The following is a 16,155-nucleotide window of genomic DNA, read 5'->3' on the forward strand; positions in this document are numbered from 1 at the left end:
TAAAGTGAAGGCTAAGAGTCGTTCACAACAAAGCAACAACAAGCAATACGAAGGCACAAGGTAGGAAGTAAATTTTCATTCACTAGTACTCCCTAAAGAGGGAAATTTGATATTTACATCCTGGTAGCAGGAAACATTGATTTTACAAGTTTAGTTCAGAATAGCGATATACCTATTTATGGAAACCTATTCTAAAACTACTAAGAAAATACTTACTACAAATGTACAAGGAAAATGAAATTACATAAGCATAAAATAAATCTAAGGGCTCAAGTGTGCGGATCGTCACACTAAGCATGTAATGGCGTAGCTTCTTCGTTGCCCACACAAGAGCGAGGCATGTCTTTTCGAGTTGTGAGTATTTACACTCATATTCCAAGAACTTCTTGCTAAGATAGTAGATAGCTCTTTCTTCACTTCCTACAGTTTGAGCTAGCATGGCACCCATGGCGGTTTCGGTTACTGTGAGATATAAACCAAGAGGTTGATCTCGTTGTGGTGGCATGAGCACTGGTGGTTTAGCCAATATTTCTTTGATTCGGTCAAACGCCTTTTGACAATCATCATCCCACATGGTGTGGTCCATTTTCTTGAGTTTCTTGAAGATAGGCTCACAAATCATCGTAAGTTTCGATATGAATCGACTTATGTACTGTACTTTTCCCAGGAATCCTCTGACTTCTTTTTCTGTTTGGGGTTGCGGCATTTCGATCAGAGCTTTGATTTTGGAAGGATATATTTCTATACCACGTTGGCTAATAACGTATCCTAGGAGTTTGCCAGATGTTACCCCAAATGTGCATTTCTGAGGATTGAGTCTCATGTTGTACTTTCGTAGCCTTGCGAAGAACTTGCGAAGGTTCGCAATATGTCCCTCTCTTTCCTTGGATTTGACGATCATGTCATCTACGTATACCTCAACTTCTTTGTGCATCATGTCATGTAGGAGTGTAGTTGCGGTGCGTTGGTACGTAGCTCCGACGTTGGTCAATCCGAACGGCATTACTGTATAGCAATAGGTTCCCCATTGGGTGACAAATGCGGTCTTATGCATATCTTCCATGGCCATCTTGATCTGGTTATAACCCGCATATCCATCCATGAAGGATAGTAATGCGTGGTCGGCAGTATTGTCCACTAATATGTCAATGTGAGGTAGAGGAAATTCATCTTTTGGACTTGCTTTGTTCAAGTCCCTAAAGTCGACGCAAACACGGATTCTCCCATCCTTTTTGGGTACGGGTACTATGTTAGCTACCCAGTCAGAATACTCGGAAACTTTGATGAACCCGGCTTTAAATTGCTTGTCAACTTCTTCCTTAATCTTTAGAGCCCATTCTGTTCTCATTCGTCAAAGCTTCTGTTTCACAGGTTTGAAACCTGGCTTAATCGGGATCCTATGTTCGGCAATATCCCTGTCGATTCCTGGCATGTCTTTGTAGGACCAAGTTAAAACGTCTTTGAATTCATTTAGGAGGTCTATGAAATCGGCCCTTTCGGTAGAGCTCAAGGTAGTCCCTATCCTAAGTTCTTTGGGTTCCAGTTCGGTTCCTACATTGATGGGTTCGGTGTCCTCTATTACTGGTCCCCCTTCCCCTTCCTGTAGTATTTCTTTGGCTACGTAGGGAGGTATTTCGATTGAGTCTGGGTCTTGGTCATCCTCAGTATCATCGTAAACAGAATTGCACTCAAGATAACACAAAGAGTAAGCAGAACCTGATTTATTCATATTAAGATTTGAGTAAAGTTGAAACAAAGAAGCCAACTGATCCATGGTCAGTGGCGGTAAAGGGACAGTGGTTGGGGCATTTCCCGAACTACTGTGACTACTCGAGACTAAGCTAGGAGTAACGAAGGGAGTGGGGATGACGACAGGAGTGGACTCTCTAATGACTTCTCTAGACTCCGACTCTGACTCCGACTCCGATTCGAACTCATCGTCTTCTGGTTCTTCTTTGAACATCTCTCCTTCTCTAGTGGTGAGCTTGAAGAGTCTTCCTTGGTTGTTGGTCCATTTGATCGATTTTCTCCATCCTTTCTGCTGTCTTGCGTCGGTTTCTGTGATCAACGCGGTAGGGTTGAAGCGATCATCTTGAAGTATCATAGTAATGATCTCATCCTGCGCGGCCCTAACGAATCAATCTTCTCCAAACAATAGGCTAACAGCTTGTTCGTCTAAGCAAGGTGCTTGACGGGTTTTGGCGGTAGGAACCGTTTCTGGAGGGATGAAGTAGCAATCGTGAAAGATCTCGATTCCGGCTAACTTCCTCTCAAGATAATGCCAAGGTTCGGGAAATCCATGAAAGAGCTCGGAACTTCCTTCTTGAACAAAGTACCCATTTAAAGTAGGGAGATATGGCCTCATTTGGATTCCCACGTGCTTGCGGTTTTGGACTTGGGCAAGCATTTCGAGAACTTCCTCTTTTGTAGGTTTGTATCCTAGTCCAAGTGGTATCCTCGTTGAGTTGCCTTCCTTGTAGGGCGAGAAGGTATTCTTCCGAATAGGGTTCAAAGGCATTCCAAGGAAGTATCCCTGGGATTTGAGTATATGGTTGACCACCAAGTTGGAGTAGGGATTATAGTATAAGGGTGCCAATTCGCTTTCTATGACACTTACACTTTGGAAGCCCCCAAGTTCGTATACGGGATCCGCAAGGACTTGATTGTTCGACTGCTTTTCGATTATTGCCTTGATGGGTGACGAAGTGATCGTCACTACTTTGCCGTTTAGTGGGATCTTGATCTTTTGGTGAAGGGTGGATGTTACCGCTTTGGAAGCATGAATCCAAGGCCTTCCCAGAAGTATGTTGAATGAAGCTTCAATGTCCACTATTTGGAAGTTAACCTTTCGTTCAATTGGCCCCGTGGCTATGGTTAAGTTAGCAAGTCCTACCACTTTTCGTCGTGTACCGTCATATGCACGCACACCTTGATTGGTAGGGGTCCAATCCGACTCTTTCATGCCCAATTTGTATGCCGTTTTGAGGGGTATGACGTTGACCGCGGAGCCATCATCCACCAAGGTCATTGGCACATTCTTCTTTAGACAAATGACAGTGATGTATAGAGCAAGGTTGTGACTAGCGCCAAAAGGTGGCAAGTCTTCGTCTGAGAAAGTAATAGGATTACTTAGCTTAGGTGATTCTTGGAAGACCAAGTTGACTACATCTTCAGGAGTGGAGTTATGTTCTACGTTTAGCTTGGCCAAAGCTTGCAGTAAAGCTTGGCGATGTGGGAATGAGCTTGCTACTAGTTGCAAGACTGAAAGATCAGCCTTTGTTTTCTGTAATTGCTTGAGCAAATGATCAGTGGGGTCATCTTCGTTGTCATTTGGTGTGATGACTTTGGTTGGACCGTTTTGAGTAGTGCTTTGATATGGGCGACCCGAGCGAGTTAGGTGATCCACATCTTGGTCTTCACCATTTTGGACTATTTCTTTGACTCGGGAGTTTTCGATGAGATATTCGTCCTCATCGTCGCCGGCCCAAACTCCATTGACTGCAGCTAGTTCCCTCATTCTCATGATATCACCTTCTAGTCGTATGATTTGATCGACTAGTTTATCAACCACGGTGATTATTTCTTGCATAGTGGCATTTTGAGAGAAGATCAATGGTACACGTTCTTTGGATATTGCGTTGGGATTGCGTAAGGTAGTTACCATGCTTTCTAGTTCCCAAACTTGCCTATCTACACTCCTTGCCCATGTGATGAAGTCGGAAATGGTAGGGGAGATAGTAGAGTAGAGCCCTTCATTCTCGATTGCATGAATTTCATTTTCGGTGGGAGAAATGAGGTGTGAGCAATCTAAGGTAGATTCATCACTCGTGATCACTAGAACTCCAAGAGGGTTCTGAGTGTTGTTGGGCTTACCTCCCGGTGGTATTGGGAGTCGACCATCTTCAATCATGTCTTGAAGCACGTTTTTCAACTTGTAACATTTTTCTGTGTCGTGCCCCTTGCCCCTATGGTATTCACAGTACGAATTTTCATCCCAAAACTTGGACTTCCTCTCGGGTTCGGGAGTAGGTCCAATGGGTTGGAGTTTACCTTGCTTCATTAGCCTTTTTAGAGCGTTGGAGTAAGTGTCCCCAAGGTTTGTGAATTTCCTTGGTGGGGTAGTTTTTTTGGATGGCTTGAGAAGGTTAACCTCATCGGTCTTATTAGTAGAGCCGTATGAACGACTTGTGGACCCTTGATATCCTCGACCTACCGTTTTGGACAAGAGTCCTTTACGGATGTCATCTTCAATTCGTGCCCCTAATACGGTTAAGTCCTTGAAAGTTTTGATGTTTTGATATCTCAAATGATTGGCATAGATGGGTTTGAGATTATCCACAAACTTTCCCACAAGAGTAGCCTCATCCGGGCGTTCAACTAGTTGAGTGCTAGTCTTCCTCCACCTACTTAGGAAGTCGGTGAATCCTTCTTTGTCATTTTGGGTAAGAACCTCTAGAGTACGCATGTTGACTTGGATCTCGGCATTATCCGCATATTGTTTAGAGAACTCGATTGCGGCGTCTTCCCAAGTGGCGACCTTCTTGTGATCTAAAGTGTAGAACCATTGCTTCGGGATGGTGTCAAGAGATGAAGGAAAGATCCTTAAGAACATCTCGGGTTTGATGCCTTTGATAGACATGTAATCTTTGAAGGCACGAATGTGGTTCAAAGGGTTATCGTGTCCCTTGAACTTAGGGATATCCGTCATGTTAAAGTTAGTTGGCAATTTGGAATTGACGGCTTCATACTTGCGATTGTTCTCCCTATAAATGTCATCACCCTTAAGGTACATCAATTGCTCCTCTAGGTATTGGAGTCTTTTCTCAGCTGCAGTCGTCCCCATGAGAGGATTCTCATCCCTAGATTCGTCATCGGAGTTACGTAGTACTTCACTCTCAAGAGGGGGCAACTTTCCCTCTACGGCAGAGATACGGCCTTCGATGAGCTCAAGGCGGTCATAGGTTTGTTCTTGAGTAGATTGCATTTGGTCTAGCGCGGCTAGGATTCGATCATTACTATTCTGGAGTTGGTTGAAGTTTGCTTCATCACTTGATCCGGGCATCTTGGAAACTGGATAAGAGATCGGCGACGAATCAAAACACGATCGACCATTCTATCACACTTGCTAAAAGAGGAAAAGTTTTGACTCGTGAAGTGGGTGTATGCCACTTGTGTTGAGTGAGCTTTGAAGAAAGACAAGTTTTGAAAATGTGTGTCCTAGCCAACTGTAGTGTAGTTGTAGGAGTGGACTCGAAGTGAGGTTTTGAAATGGGCTTGTGGCCCGAATTTTGACGCGACAAACGGACAGAGTTTTGACCGGATTTTGCGCTAATTGGAAGCCTTTTTCGAAATCTTGTTTGAAAAAAGGGTTTTGATTTTTGAAAATTCGTCATGGTTTTGTTTAGAAATGGTGATCACGTAAGGTTTACACATTTATACAAGCATTATAACGGGATGCTGAGTGCATTTAGAAGGGTTTTGGTTTAAAGGGTGGGTTGCCATACCGAACCATCAAACCCGAAGTCTGTGGAGAGGCTCGTACCAAACAAGAGTAAGGCCGATTCCTAGTCCATTTCCTCAAGTAGTGAAGGCCCTTGATACAAACAAGAGTAAGCATCATGGTATGGGTGACGTCAATCGCTATCCATCCTTAGGCCCAAATAAGAATTAAGACCGTTTAGACGGGACGATTGGTCGAATGGGTTGGGTTGGGCCTAGGAAGGCCGAATTAAACGGTCTAGGAAGACCGAGTTATGAAAACCGACAATTGTCTTGTACAAACTATTCCCTAACCTTGTTCAAGTTTCACCCTTGGCTACACGTAAGTGTATTATCCCAATGAGTCGCCAAACTGTGGACAGCGGGCCGCCCACGGGGGCGCTTGGTGAAAACGAAACAAGCGTTTGCATTTTTGTATGGAGTCGCCACCAATTTTTATGGGAAATTGGAACCGTTCGAATAACTCGTGTCATGTCAAGACACAAAGTAGAGACATGAACACTAAGCAATCGTTACCCTTAGCATTCTATGTCTAGAATGACTCTCGCGGATGCCAATGAACACGGGTGTTCACAGATATCTGGAGTAAGGGGTGAGGGTACGTATTAGGAAGCTCTTTTGATCGAACACCTAATCCCGCCCGCCTCGATAGCGGCCTCTACTAATGATTAGGGAAGTTATTCGTACTCGATATATCGTCGGCTATATGCATGCAATGCAACATCCAAGTTTTAATCCTAACATGTGAAGATTAGACTAAGTCGGTAAACACGTAATTAGCAAACAATTGGGTCGAAGTAGGATTAAGGTTGATTACATGTGAAAACATACAAATGATAAAAGAAATATGAATTACGATAATGAAAATTACATTAATTACATTGGATTAGGCGATTTATGTCGAAAATATCTTTAAAACGGATAATTTAAGAAAACGAATGAAAGAACAAAATAAACTAACGAACAGGAATTAGCGTGATATTACGGTTAATAGTTAATTTATACGTAAACTAATTACACGACGTCAAGGCAGAAACGGAGTTCAGGGACGTAACTTCGGCCAGAACAAAGCAAAGAGAAGTGCGTTTTTGAACAGCAGCAGACGCGTCTGTTCCTTGGCTCGGCCTGGTTCGTGAAGCCGTAATTGCAAGCCGTTAATGTTAATTGGTGATTTTAATGATTAATTGATAATATTTACTCGGATGAAAGTGATTAACAGGTTAATTTACATGTGAATAGGTCATGAAAACAGTAAAATATGAATGAGACGGATGCAAACAGATTACTACATGATGAAATAATGATAGAAGTGAAAAATATTAATGAGTCCTACGAATTAAATCAATTAATTATGTTAAATACAATGGATTAATGACAATATATGACGAACATGTGAATAAACAGATGTAAACTATATCAAAGACGAATTCTTAAACCCAATATTGATGAATTGAATCTCTACAACCCGGAATCGAATTTAATGACGAAAACCCGCAAATATTGGATTATTTGGGATTTAAGTTGGATTTAATGATGAAGTAAACATGAGAATGACGATGATTATAACACATGTGGAATTATTATGATATTAAGACGAAGAATTAATGATGACGAAGCAAACAAAAGAAAGAATTTGAACACGAATTACAGAGGACAAACGAAGAAGAAAGGAAACAGGAACTGCGGCAGCCTCACGAAGAGGCGCAGCAGGAACTGCGCTCCTTCGAAGAGGCGCAGCAGTTGGTGCGTCCTTTCTCGACGGTTATCTACTGGAAATCCGCAAAAACAGGTTTTAACAAAGGGTTTTAGAAAACGGTTTTAATGGTACTTTCGACATAAACCTTACAATTGATGATACAAAAAGTAAATACAATAAATAAAAGGAGAGATTTACACCCTCAGACTTACATGTTGACGAAACGAGAAGGACTAAGATATCGATTAGTGATGCTCGACGCGAATGCAAAGAAAGTGCCCTCGTAAGAGGAAAACGATTAAGTTAATTTAAGTTGATTGATGTGTAGTTGGTCAAATTGGTCGGTCATGCAACGGAGAGGCTGGTACCCGGAAAGATCCGAGCTTACGTGGTTGAAAGTTCAAGCACGTAGGCGCCAATAAGTAAGAACAAAGTCTAGAATGCAAAGGGAGAAGAGAAGGGCGGACACTCGCGTGAGAAATATGAGGAGCGAAGGCTCCTATTTATACTAATCACGTGAAGGAATTAGGGTTTCGGAGACTCTTTGGAAGTGAATCTCGGAAAGATATGAAAAAGATACGAGAAACATCCAGAAAAGGGCCTGGGAAGAGGCGCAGCAGCCACTGCGTCTCTTGGAAGAGGCGCAAAGACACTGCTGCGTCTATTCCCGTGGAGGTTTTCCCTCTATTTGAAGAAAGATTTTCGCGTTTGAGTTATGGTAGGACGGAAATAATTCGATCTTCCTTAATATTTTATATGAATATTGCGGGATTTTATTTACCAAAAGATAAAATTTGTGAAATATGGAATAGAAATATCTGGAACATTCCAGAACATTCCGACTCGGGATTTAACGGTTATCAGAAAATGGAGACGGTTTTAGGCCCGGACTCCGAATGTACTCTAATTACTGCCAAAACGACCGTATCGGGACGTAGATGACAACCATGAGGTAGACATTAATATTTGAGCAATCACTCGACGATAATCTTACGAACTGTCACAAATCATTCCGCGTATCAAACATGCGGCCCAATCATCACCGGGTGGTTTGCGGGAGGTGTAGAAATGAGGTATCTACAGGATGATAACCAAAGAGAGGAAACAGATTGTTATATTAAGAAGTGATAGTAAGAGAGTAGTCACATGAAGGATGTTGGTGTCATAGTAGTGTCACTAGTGGCTGAGGGTGATGTTACTTTAGGGAAGTTAGTTGTCCTAATGAGGTTTATTTTGTGGAGGTGGTTAGTATGTTTGGTAGTGAGTAAGTATAAGATGTGGATATACGAGGTGTGTTTGGAAGTTGGGTGCGATGTTATGGCTACATTTGGGAGGGGTGATAATTGTGTGTAAGAGAAGATATGTTAGGAAGGGCACCTGACTTAAGTCCGGATAAGAGATATTCATTGTCAAGTGGTAACTTACGTGATCAGGATTGACTAGTTAGATGTGATTATGGGTCTATGATGTGTATAAATGTTTGTGTGAGGTTCTGACCTCACGAGAAGCGGTAGGGTGTGATAGTCATAAAGTTTTATATGAATGTTTGTGATATATGTTGGGTACGACAATCTATTGGAATAAGGTTCAAAAGGTAATAATTTGATTGATCTGGCTTGGATAGTTAAAATCGTATGTGTATTGATGATACATGTTTATTCCGTGAAAAGGTATGGAGGATATGCAAGAGATTCTTGTATGTTTATTCCGTATAAAATGTTGTGTTATGGTCGAGTAAAGCAGTTTTGAGTAAGTTTCTTGTCTGGAGAGTTATACTGTCAGTGTTTGTGGGAATTATATGTGGGCGTGATGTTTATCGATGTGGTTGTTGTGCCTCGGGTGGTGATCCGGGCACGGTACTTCGTGTTGTGATGCGGACATTTTCGCGCTGCGGTGCGGCTGTTGGTGGCGGTGTTGCGATGCCATCACCGGTTGTGGTGGAGTATACGGGGTGGTTACGATTTGAGTTTCAAAAATCTGACCGATTATGCACAGATTGTTGTTTTGTTGCTGTTGTTTCTTGTGAGTTTTGGTTAGACATGTAGATTGTTGTTTGTTTGTTGATATTTCTTACCAGTTTCGGTTTGGGAATGAGAGTAGAGTATGATATGAAAGAGAGTTGTATATGTTTTCGTTGTTGTCATGGTATAGTGATATTTTGTTGGTGGGACACAGTTGGGATATGTTGTTACAGTAATTCTGATCTTGTTCTAGATGAGGCTTTGGTAGACATGTTAATGGCAAGTGATTTGTAGAACATGTGTGGTACTGATCTGATATATGCAGGTGGTTCATAATCCTTTGTTGAGAAAGTGAGTGTAGGGTGTTGGGTAATTAGTGTCGTGTTAAGTTATGTATGAGTCTTACGGTAATGAAAGAAAGGAACTTGAGGATCGAGTGTGAGTGTACGTAACAAGTGTGGATCGTGAGTTATGCTTTTGGCGATAAGAGTTTTATATAGGTTATATAGAGAGGTATGTCATGTCGCGGTAATGTGGAAGAGTTATAGTGTTGGTTATGATCAGGATTGTGTGGTTTCGGTTAGATGGAGTGCAGAATAAGTCGAGGTATGAAAACTGTTTAAGTAAGAGAGCCTTGGATATAGGAATAGTAAGTGTTTGGATTATAGGCGGGTATCTTTCACATGTGGTGGTGATGAAGATAATGAGAGGTATAGCTAAGGATCTAGTATTAGTGAGTTACGAGGACGTAACATGTGTCTTAAGAGGAGTAGGATGCGGCAAAGAGCGTTTGAGGGTCGTGCATGTCGTAATATTATTGGACGTAGAGTGTTGGTGTAGCATAAGGAATGGATGGGTACATATAGTGGTTGATAGTGTTAAAAGGCCATGGCTGTGCTTGTAGCAGTTCGATGTTTAGGAGTGTGAGAATTTTTTTTTCGATAGTGTTGATAAAAGTGGATGATGATATTTATGAGTTCGAGAGTTTTTGTTTGGATGATGATGTTGATGAGTGTGAGTAAACTTCGAGGACGAAGTTCCTTTTAAGGGTGGTAGAATGTAACATTCCGTTTTGATGGTTGATCCTCTATGTGGATTGTCTTGGTATTGAGTGCTATAGGGGTGTTATGGAAGTGAGACAAGATTGGCAACATTATTTTGTGGTTATTCGATAATATTATGGAGTCAATATCGAGAGGATACGTTATCTAGTAAGCGTGGTTAGTGGAGCTGGTGTTAGGTGTCCATGTTTTATAGGGGTGTTATGGAAGTGAGACAAGATTAGCAACATTATTTTGTGGTTATTCGATAATATTATGGAGTCAATATCGAGAGGATACGTTATCTAGTAAGCGTGGTTAGTGGAGCTGGTGTTAGGTGTCCATGTTTTATAGGTTGGGTTGGAACTTCGGGGACGAAGTTCTTTTTAAGGGAGGAAGATTGTAACACTACGGATTTTCTTTGGTGACTACACGACCGAGTAGAGCCTACTCGGCCGAGTAGTGATGTTGTTGTGAGTTGTTTTGGTTCTGTCGATAAATACTCGACCGAGTATAGTGAATACTCGACCGAGTAGCGGATACTCGGCCGAGTATAACTTTACTCGACCGAGTATTCGGTCTGGCGAGTATTATTTTGACGGTTTGATTAGGGAGTGTTTAAGATTATTTTATATCCCGCGTCAGTTTTCAAAAACATCATTTCAATTTCATCATTTCTACGTTAACCCTAATCTCTCCCTAATCACTCCCTAATCATTCCATAGCTTTGTTGTGTGTGAGATCTTCGGAGTTCTTGCGTATAATCCCTCATCCTACTGTTGGTAAGTTCTAATTATATGTTATTCGTATTCGTTGGGGTTACTGTATATTTGCGGAATTGGGAATATGGGGGTTGTGCATTGTGTAATTGTGTTATATGATTATGGTATAGGAGAAGACTTCGTAGAGGAGCCTTTCTGATTGTTCGGTTTCCGTACTACTGTTGATTGCTAAGGTAGGGTTTCCCTACTCGATTCATCGTTAATTGATTTAAGACCGTGCTTGTGCTATAATTGTTGTTATCTGCACGATCATCGGAGTATGGGTGTTGTGATGACGGTGTTGGTGTGGTTGTGTTGTGACGGTTGTGATGTTGTGACAAATTTGTGATGTCGTGTGTGTATGATTGTGGTGGAGTCACTTGCGGGAGTGGCTTCACACCCTAGTTCGCCCTCCGTGGAACCCGTCACGGGAGGAGATGTGCACATTAAGGGACAAGGATTGTTAGTCGCTCGTTGATGAGCTGGACTAGGTGGGGATGGGTCGGTCACCCATCGGCGGCGAGGATTACTGTTGTGATGGGTAATCTGGCAGGGCTACACATTTCGGTGTGTAGTCGGTTACTGTGTGTGAAATCGATGATCAGCTGGTTGTATTGTTTGTTGTCTTATATTGATTGAGTAGTACTGACCCCGTTGTTGTTGTTTTGTAAAACCTGCGGTGATCCATTCGGGGATGGTGAGCAGACTTGACAGGTATTGCATTTGATGAGCTTCAGGCGGTCATGGGAAGTCGTCATCACGATTTGTAGTATCACGATCACGAGTCTTAGCTATGATTTTGTAGTTGTCCTCAGTTGTATTCACTTTATTGGTTTTGGTTTGGGTTTGGATTGTTGTAAACATTAATACTTTACAGTACTTCTAATAAATGTGTTTAGGACGGACGCTTTTGATCTATACTAACCTCGGGCAACCGAGATGGTAACAGCCTTTCATGCTTAGGTAGTCCTGGTAAGGTACCTCGGTATTGGGGGGTGTTACATACGACACTTAGTCCCTCGACGTTGACAGATAAACGTTCTTGAACACTTTCATTGGAAATTGCAGAATTCCTACCGAGAAGAAAATGATACGTATTACGACTTGATTTAACATAGGATCACGCATACTAGAGCAACAAACAACGGATACATGACGAGACGAGATGACTAGACTCTTGACTTTGTGAATCCAGGAAATGTCGTGAGTGACTTCTCGTGTTTGGATACACGGTGTTTGACTTTGACCTTTAGACTCGAGTGTTGACTTTGACAAAGTGACATTTATGTGGTTGACTTGATTGACGGGATTGGCGACACGTGATTCTAAGACGCATGTTTTAAGACGGACTTGACTCGAGGTTCGGGTAGGTGTGTCCCTAACGTGTACTAGGAGAATTCAAGAAACGGATATGGGAATGACTCGATATGTTAGCCTCGAGTGTGTGAGTCGAGGTATGGAAATGTTTAGATCCTAATTGAGTTGGGGTAGGGAGTCCAAAATGACGGCGTGACGCCTTAGGACTTGACTTGAATTTTGAAAAGACCCAAAATGTAAAGGAAGACGGGTTTATGACTCGACAGAGTTCCGACTAGGACATAGTCGGTTTGAACTTTGACTCTAACTTAGCCCAATTGAATTTACATATTCGCATTTACATGGATTGAAAATCCTTTGATTTTAAAAAAAAGTTTTTGTTTTTTTTGTTTTTTTGTTTTTTTTTTCGGACTTTGTTTTTTGTTTTTTTTGTTTGACTTTTTTTGTTTTTACACGGATTTTGAAATGGGTTTGAGGCCCGAAGTTTGACTCGATATTTGGACAGAGTTTCGGCTTTGTTTTGCGCTATTTTGAAAATGTTTATATTTTGAAAAGGATTTTATTTTACAAAATGGTTTTGTTTACAAAATGGTGATCACGTATTTATACAAACATATATACAGGCATTATAACGGTATGCTGAGTGCATTTAAAACAGTTTTGGTTTAATGGGTGGGTTGCCATACCGAACAATCAAACTCGGGGTCTGTGGAGAGGCTCGTACCAAACAAGAGTAAGGCCGATTCCTAGTCCATTTCCTCAAGTAGTGAAAGTCCTTGATACAAACAAGAGTAAGCATCATGGTATGGATGACGTCAATCGCTATCCATCCTTAGGCCCAAATAAGAATTAGGACCATTTAGACGGGACGATTGGTCGAATGGGTTGGGTTGGGCCTAGAAAGGCCGAATAAAACGGTCTAGGAAGACCGAGTTATGAAAACCGACAATTGTCTTGTACAAATTATTCCCTAACCTTGTTCAAGTTTCACCCTTCGCTACACGTAAGTGTATTATCCCCAGCGGAGTCGCCAAACTGTGGACAATGGGCCACGGGGGCGCTTGGGAAACAAGCGTTTGCATTTGTGGAGTCGCCACCAATTTTTATGGGAAATTGGAACCGTTCGAATACTTCGTGCCATGTCAAGACACAAAGTAGAGACATGAACACCAAGCAATCGTTACCCTTAGCATTCTATGTCTAGAATGACTCTCGTGGATGCCAATGAACACGGATGTTCACAGAGATCTGGAGTAAGGGGTGAGGGTACGTATTAGGAAGCTCTTTTGATCGAACACCTAATCCCGCCCGCCTCGATAGCGGCCTCTACTAATGATTAGGGAAATCTTCTATACTCGATGTATCGTCGATTATATGCATGTAATGCAACATCCAAATTTTAATCCTAGCATGTGAGAATTAACTAAGTCGGTTAACACGTAATTAGCAAACAATTGGGTCGAAGTAGGATTTAATGCTCAATTACATGTGAAAACATACAAATGATACAAAATACAAGGAATAAAATTACAATAATAAGAAATTACAATAATTACAATGGATTAGGCGATTTATGTCGAAAATACCTTTAAAACGGATAATTTGAGAAAACGAATAAAAGAACGAATCAACGATCAAATCAGTAGGCGATAATATGATTAATAGCCAATTATACGTAAGCTAATTAAACTAGGTCAAGCAACAACGGAGTTCAGAGGCAGAAATCAACCGAACAAAGCAGCAGAAGTGCGTCGTCCCTTGAATAGGCGCAGCGATTGCGCGTCTTTCGACCAATTATGGTCGTAGTTTTAATTGCGTGTTGTTAATACTCGTTGGTAAATTTAATGATTGATTAAATTATTTACTCGGATGAAAGTGATTAATAGGTTATTTACATGTGATTGAGGGGTCATAAAACAATAAAACATAGATGAGACGGATACAAACGAATTAATTACATGAACGAATGATGGATTAGTGACATAGGTGAACAAAATAGACTAAATATGATGAATCAACGACAAATTAATGACGAATATGACAATAGACAGATGAAAATTTATCAAAGGTCGAATTCCAGAAACTCAATACGAACAAATTGAATTTCTACAACCCGGATTGAATTTAATGACGAAAACCCGCAAATATTGATTACTTGGGATTTAAGTCGGGTTTAATGATGAATTAAACGTGTGAATGAACAATATTATACAGTTGAAATTATAAACTATTATGGAATTAAAGAACAAACGAATAAAAATCAAATACAGAACGAATTTACAGAGGACGAAGGAAGAAGAAAGGAAGCAGGAACTACGGCAGCCTCACGAAGAGGCGCAGCAGGTACTGCGCTCCTTCGAAGAGGCGCAACAGTTGCTGCGTCCTTTCTCGACGGTTTGTCTTCTGGAAATCCGTAAAAAGGGTTTTAAAGCACGGTTTTAGAAATCGGTTTTAATTGGTATTTTCGACATAAACCTTACAATTGATGATACGATAATTAAAATACAATAAATAAAAGAGAGATTATACACCCTCAGACTTACATGTTGACGAAACGAGAAGGATTAAGATATCGATTAGTGATGCTCGACGCGAATGTAAAGAAAGTGCCCTCGTAAGAGGAAAACGATTAGATTAATTAAGTTGATTGATGTGGAGTTGGTCAAATTGGTCGGTCATGCAAACGAGGCTGGTACTCAGAAGGATCCGAGCTTACGTGGTCGAATGTTCAAGCACGTAGACGCCAAAAAGTAAGAACAAAGGTCTAGAATGCAAAGGGAGAAGAGAAGGGCGGACACTCGCGTGAGAAATATGTGAGACCGAAGGTCTCTATTTATACTAATCACACGACGGAATTAGGGTAAGACTAGGATACGGAAGGAAAGATCCGGAAATAACCGACTTAGGTTAAAACACGGAAACTTGGACAAAAAGAAAGCCCTGGGAAAAGGCGCAGCAGGTGCTGCGTCCCTTGGAAGAGGCGCAACACTTGCTGCGTCCTTTCCTCAGCGGGTTCCTCCTGCGCAAAAAAGTGCGTTTGATAGCCTGTCGTATTTTAGACATAAATTTCTCTAAAAGACTCGGATTAAGGTGATTTCGGTGGCGTTGGAAAGCTAAGAAAGAGATCTAGAACTTTCTGTGAAATAGGCCTGACTCAAAAAAGTCGTTATCACTTCGTAAAACGTGCCTAAAGTTCGGGTTGTCATTCAAACTAAATGAAATGCACATTTTGTAATGTAAACTTTAAGTTTAGCCTAATGAAGTGACATGAGACTCAAAATGAGATATAATCTCAACATTTTGTGACATCCTAACCTTAGGTAGACAAGCACATTGCTTTTTACTCGGGATTTGACGGTTTTAGGAAATGAAGACGGTTTTAAACCCGGACTCCAAATGTACTCTAATTACTGCCAAAACGACCGTATCGACACTTATATGACATTTAAGAGGTAGAAATAAATGTTTGAGCGATCACTTGACGATAAACTTACGAACTGTCACAAATCGTTCCGCGTACCAAACATGCGGCCCAATCATCACCGGGTGGTTTGCGGGAGGTGCAGAAATGAGGTATCTACAGCTTATCTTTGTCATTCGGGCTCAACTTTAAGCTTTTCAGATGACTCAGTTCCGAATTATATTTCCAATTTGGTTATGAATGAGGTTATCAAATAATGTAATTCCTCTTTGGGGTTACCTTCAAAAAAAAAAATTTGAGGGGCCATTGCTCAGCGGGCATGAATGTAGTTTCGCCCCTAAGTATAACGTTACCTAATATGGTTAATTCATTTTCACATTTTTTGTATGAACTATAGGAATACATTGCAAGATAACTAAATGAATGTTAGGTTCATATTGTTGTGAAAAAATATAACAAG

This window comes from Silene latifolia, chromosome 6, assembly GCF_048544455.1.
Source record: "Silene latifolia isolate original U9 population chromosome 6, ASM4854445v1, whole genome shotgun sequence".
In the NCBI taxonomy this organism is placed as follows: Eukaryota; Viridiplantae; Streptophyta; class Magnoliopsida; order Caryophyllales; family Caryophyllaceae; genus Silene; species Silene latifolia.